Below are 6,000 nucleotides of genomic sequence, written 5' to 3' on the forward strand. Positions count from 1 at the left end.
CATTAAGCCCCGTCCCCATTACACGAAATAGCAGAAATAACTGTTATCCAAGGAGGGGGCGGGGCTAAAACGTCACGATTGTGCCGTTTTAGCTCCGCCCCCTCCCCTGAGACCCGCGGATTGCGGCATATAAATGCCGCGATCGGGGGGCTCAGTGGGGGTCCCCCTGATTCCGGGAGGGTTGCCCACCCTTCCGGGGGCCGGGAGGAAGGACCCGATTTTCGGGAGACTCCCGCAAATTCCGGGAGGGTCGGCAACCCTGAACTAGTAGTAAAGCAGGACAACCTATAAAAGCAGACCCATAGCAAGATGTGCACTTATTTCTGTGCATGTAGCAATACACTTGATCTACTTTACATACTGTATCACATTTTATAATGTGACCATGTTTAAAACAATTGAAATGAGACCAAGATGCTAATTTTCTAACTTTTGCAGACAGCAGTAATTAATATAGTGCTTCAATAAAATTTCCTCCAGTAATATCAGAGGGAGGTGGACTTATCCTAGCAGGTAAATGGTTCAAAATTAAGATACGCAGAGTCAGGGAGCCCAGATTATGTGATTTTGGGTCATACAGCAGTGAGAATGAAAGAAGTGAGTTTTATCAAGTATTTGGGTACTTGTGTATTATCACGGTGCCCAACGCATCGCATACCACTAAATAGGGTATGCGATGGTATGCGATTTTCACGTGAAAAAGGCAAAATGTACAATTAAATATCGCATCGTATGCCAGCAAATGGCATGCGATGCGATCGCATGCAATTTTTAATTGTACAAGTACCCTGATGGGTGCATACAATGTTAAATGCCCCCCTCCCATTGTCAACGCGACCCCCACTATCAACGACAACCTGAAGCGTGACGAGCACAGCGAGCCCGCGAGGGGGCGGGGTACGTGTCCTCCGACCTTTTCATACCCCCACTATCCACATCGACGTGGAGTTGATTTTAGATAGTGTGGCGAACGAGCGAGCCAACGAGCCCGAAGCATGGCGAGCGGACGTGGAATAGGAGCCCGAAGCGTGGAGAGCAGATGCAGAATACAAGCCCGAAGCGTGGAGAGCGCAGCGAGCCCCTCGAGGAAACGCGGAATACATGTAAAGTCATACGTGTGCGTTCGCCATGCTTCGGGCTAAACTCCACGCCGACGTGGATAGTGGGAATATGAAAAGGTCGGAGGACGCATACTGCCACCCCTCATGGGCTCCCTGCGCTCGCCACGCTTTGGGTTGGCGTTGATAGTGGGGGTGGCATTGACAATGGGGGTGCATTTAACATTGCAAGCATCAGCGTGCTTGTACAATTAAAAATCTGATCGCATCGCATGTCATGCCGCTATATCGCATGCGATGCACTACGATCAACATCGTGGGCGCCGTGATAATACACAAGTACCAGTATTTGAAGGCATCTGAAAGAAGTTAGCAAAGTAGCAAGGACCATGGACCCTTCAGATCAGGGCATTTCAAAGCAAAGAGAGTCTTGACCTTCTCCCAGAAGGAGAATCATCAGGCAACCATCTGTTTGGGGGTGATTCAGAGGTGGTCTCCTTGTATACAGCATTGTGTGCAGTTACTTTGTGTAAATAGGCTAATATTGCAGGATCTATCTTGTGTCAATAGACATCTCCCACAACTTTCTGTGATTTGCTGCTGCATTTAAAGACGTAGAAACAGTCCATCTAAGATTTACCTCAGTTTCTGTAGGATTGCCTCTGTTTTATCCTGTCAGATCCAGGAAATCTGTGTCAATAGAAGTCCTTAGTCCAGTGGTTCCCAAACTGTTTAGAATCGAGCCCCAGAGTCTTGCCCGAATGAGGGTACTCACAAGTAAGTACACATTATGTCCTGATATAGGGTCAGATGCTATTCTGATATTCGCCCAAACTGCTGATGTTTATTAATTTGCACGTCTCATATTATGTATACACAGTATACATTTAATTGCATGGTAACAGAATGTAAGTGGCTTTCCTGGATGCTGATTGGGTGGTAATGCAGGTGTGCCACTGTAAGCAGTTGCATATAAATACACTGAACTGTAGGAAGCCATGCTCAGAGAGAAAAACTGCAGCAGCCATAAGGTCAGCAGTAAGTATTGATAATGCTTCTAAAGAACAGAGATGCAAGAGTCTTACAAGATGTAACCAATTGTTGACCTCATGTGTCTCCATGGGATGCAGTTAAAATCCCGGGGGGTCTGGATCCCGGCGTTCAGAATCCCGACGCCGGAATCCCGACCGCCGAAATCCCGACACATTCTCCCTCCGTGGGTGTCCATGACACCCATGGCGGGAGAATAAATTAGTGTGCCGAGCGTAGCGAGGCACCGGGCCCGCTGCGTGGCGAGCGCAGCGAGCCCGCAAGGGGGGGGGGGGGGTGATCCACGTCCCCCCCTTGTCGGCATTTCGGCTGTCGGGATTCTGAACGCCGGGATCCTGACTGCCGGGATTCAGTACTGAATCCGTCTCCATGTGACAATGGAAGTCCTCAGTCTTATTTATTTATTTATTTATTTTCAGTTTCTTATATAGCGCAGCAGATTCCGTTGCGCTTTACAATAGTAATAGATAGATAATACAATAGTCTTACACTAACTCTTTTACAAACTGTTATTTCATTCACTTCGCTTGTCATGCTGGGACTGACATAACATTAAAGCGGATATGTCAGAGCTATTCGTGCGTACTCTTCTGTGGGATGTGAAACAATTTCTTGCAGCGTGCTCTGAAGTTTACACATAAAGATCCCTCGACTGATAAGCGTCCTCTACTCATTCCAGACAGACCTTGGACACATCTTATTACAGATATTCAATTCAAAACACTCAATTATTTTTGGGTTGTGGTGGACAATTTCTCTATAATAACCCATTTTTTCCTATCAGGTGTAACGAGGGCGGTTCCAGTGGAGCACACGCTCCAGACACTTAAAACTTTAGAAGGGGCCGCGCAGTGGACAATAAATAAATGAGTTATTTTTTTCCCTGCAGAAGCAATCACTGAATATAGGTGTTTTTTTTTTTTGGGAAGCAAAGGTATCAAAGTCATAGAACTTCAGAAATGTGTGGATAGAGGACCACGTTGCTGCCTTACACAGCTGTTCAGCCAAAGCACCACGCAGAGCAGCCCACGAAGGACCAATCGACCTAGTCGAGTGTGCAGAAATTGATGAACGCAACAGTAGTTTAGCCTTTCTTATAGACCTGCATAATGACCATCCTAATCCAGCGAGCCAAGGTCTGCTTGTGAGCAGGCCATCCTCTTTTGTGGAACCCATAGAGCACAAACAAGGAATACGAATGTCAGATAGATTCTGTACATGGTACATACATTTTAAGGGCCTGTACTACATCCAGATCTCTCTCATTATTGGAAAGGTGTCACACGGCACCGTGCAGAGACACGGCGGGCACAGTACTTACCCGTCCATGTCCGCCGCCGGCTGGCTTGTGTCTGGTGGAGTCCTCGGACGTGCTGGTGGCAGCAGGTCATGGTGGCTCACGATGCTGGCTCAGAAAGGCTTGTTGGAGGTGTGGCAGTCTGACTGTGTGTTGGTAGGAGCTGGGAGGCCGGTGCCACCATCTTGGAAAAGGGCAAAACAGTGATTGGCCAGGTCTAGGTCTTTCCCTCCTCCTCTGTCCAGGTGGCCAATGGCAGCAACCCCCTTGCCATAAAGGGGATCTGCCTAGGCTATCCTGAGTCAGTGCAAAGAGTCTCTTGGGAAGATCCTGACTCCTGCTAGTGCCTCTGTGTCCTGTCAGTCAGTAGTCCCTGCTGGCCTTTGACCTCATCTCAGTCTCTTCCTGGAATCCGGTCCATTGATCCACCTCCATTCCCAGGGAGCCACTGGAACATCACGGTACCCTCTGTTTCTACCTCCTGATCCGGATCCTATCTCCAATCTTCAATCATCCAACTGTCCAATCTTCAATCATCCAACCGTCCAATCTTCAAATCGTCCAATCTTCAATCATCCAATCTATCTTCAAACACCAATTCCAATATTTATGCAAATACTTGTTTCTCAGTTCTTTCCAAGGGTATTGCAAAGACTTAGTTATGATTTGTGACTGCTCAAGTTGATTCAATGTTATGTCATTTATATATGAGTTCTTTCATTAAAGCTGCTCGTTTAAAACTTACCGTACATCTTCTGGTCAATCATCTATTCCTTTGCACCACACGATACCATCTAATCCACCACCTGTGACCGTTTGCACTGACCCGATGGAATCAGGGAATCAGGGAATACCCCCAGAAGTCCTGCAAAGTGTTGTGAATTGTCTGGAGCAGCTTGAGGCATCACAACGGCAAATGGCTCAGTACTTACAGACTCTCGCACCGCCTCGCACGGCTCCTACTACTACTGCTACTCCATCATCTACAACATCTAGTTTCCAACTCGGCCTCATTCTCTACCACACCAAATCATTTGCAGTTACCCACTCCAAATAAATATGACGGGTCGCCCAAAGCCTGCCGGGGGTTCCTAAATCAGTGTGAAGTACACTTTACTCTTCAGCCATCCCATTTCCCTACTCCTAAAGCTCAAGTGGCCTACATCGAGTCTCTACTCACTGGTCCAGACCTGGATTGGGTTTCGCCACTTTGGGAGAGGTCAGATCCATTACTCTCTGACTATCCTGCCTTCATCTCTACCTTCAGAAGAATCTTCGATGAACCTGGCAGGGTGTCTTCTGCAGCAACTGTGATTCTGAGAATTCGACAGGACAGTCGACCGGTGGGTCAATACATTGCACAATTCCAAACCCTGGCCTCTGAATTGAGTTGGAATGAGGAAGATCTCATAACTGCCTTCTGGAACGGTCTTTCCAGTCATCTCAAAGATGAATTTACCACCCGTGATGTGCCCGCTACTCTGGCTGACTTAATCTCCTTATGTAATAAAGTAGATCTTTGTTTACCAGAGGGCCAGTTGGAGAGAAGCCATTCAGACCGTCAGGTTCCGGTCCTCATGAAGTCCCGTCACCACACACAGGCCAAATACCTCTCTAGCCCTGCCTCCTGAAGAGCCTATGCAAGTTAATCGCTTTCGATTGTCAAACGAGAAGAAGGCTCCCCAAAAAAGGAGAATTTATGTATGTACTGTGGTTCATCTTCCTATATGCTTCCAACCTGTACCCAGCGTCTGGGAAACTATCTCTCCTAGTCTCCATGGAGGAGGTTAGACTAGGAGTTTTACTCTCATCCTCCACAGCCGGTGATTACACTATTCTCGTCACTCTTGTTACTCCTCAAAAGAAAATCAAACTTAAAGCCTTGTTGAATTCCAAAGCAGCTGGGAACTTCATCTACTCTAAAATTACATCTCAGTTATCTCTTTCTGTACAGCCCCTGGATCAACCATTATACCTCACGGCAGTTGACGGCAGCCGAATTCTTAATGGACAGATTTCTTTCCAGACTCACTCCCTAGAAATCTGGATAGGGGCGTTACATCGTGAATCATTAGAACTCTTTGTAATTCCTCGAACCTCTCATGATATTGTCCTCGGCATGCCTTGGTTATCTAAACACAACCCTTGTATTGATTGGCCCACTATGGAGATCAAAGCATGGAGCATGGAGTAATGACTGTTTTTCTTCCTGTTTTTGTCGTACATTACCCTTGCAGCAGGTTCGTCCCATCGAGTTAATTTCCGGAAAGACTCCGCCCAGAGTTCGAATATAACCCCTGTTTCTTCCAGAGACCGAGGCTATGTCCAACTACATTCGAGAAAATCTGCAGGCCTTCTAAATCACCTGCTGGCGCAGGGTTCTTTTTTTGTTAAGAAGAGGGACGGGTCCCTCAGACCATGTATAGATTATCGTGGTCTTAATGACATTACAATCAAAACCGGTTTCCTCTTCCTCTCATCACCGAACTGTTCGACAAAGTCAAGGGGGCCACAGTCTTCACAGAATTCAATCTATGAGGTGCCTATAATCTGATTTACATTCATCAGAGGGATGAGTGGAAGACGGCCTTCAAT

This window comes from Crinia signifera, chromosome 4, assembly GCF_055691185.1.
Source record: "Crinia signifera chromosome 4, ASM5569118v1, whole genome shotgun sequence".
Lineage (NCBI taxonomy): Eukaryota > Metazoa > Chordata > Amphibia > Anura > Myobatrachidae > Crinia > Crinia signifera.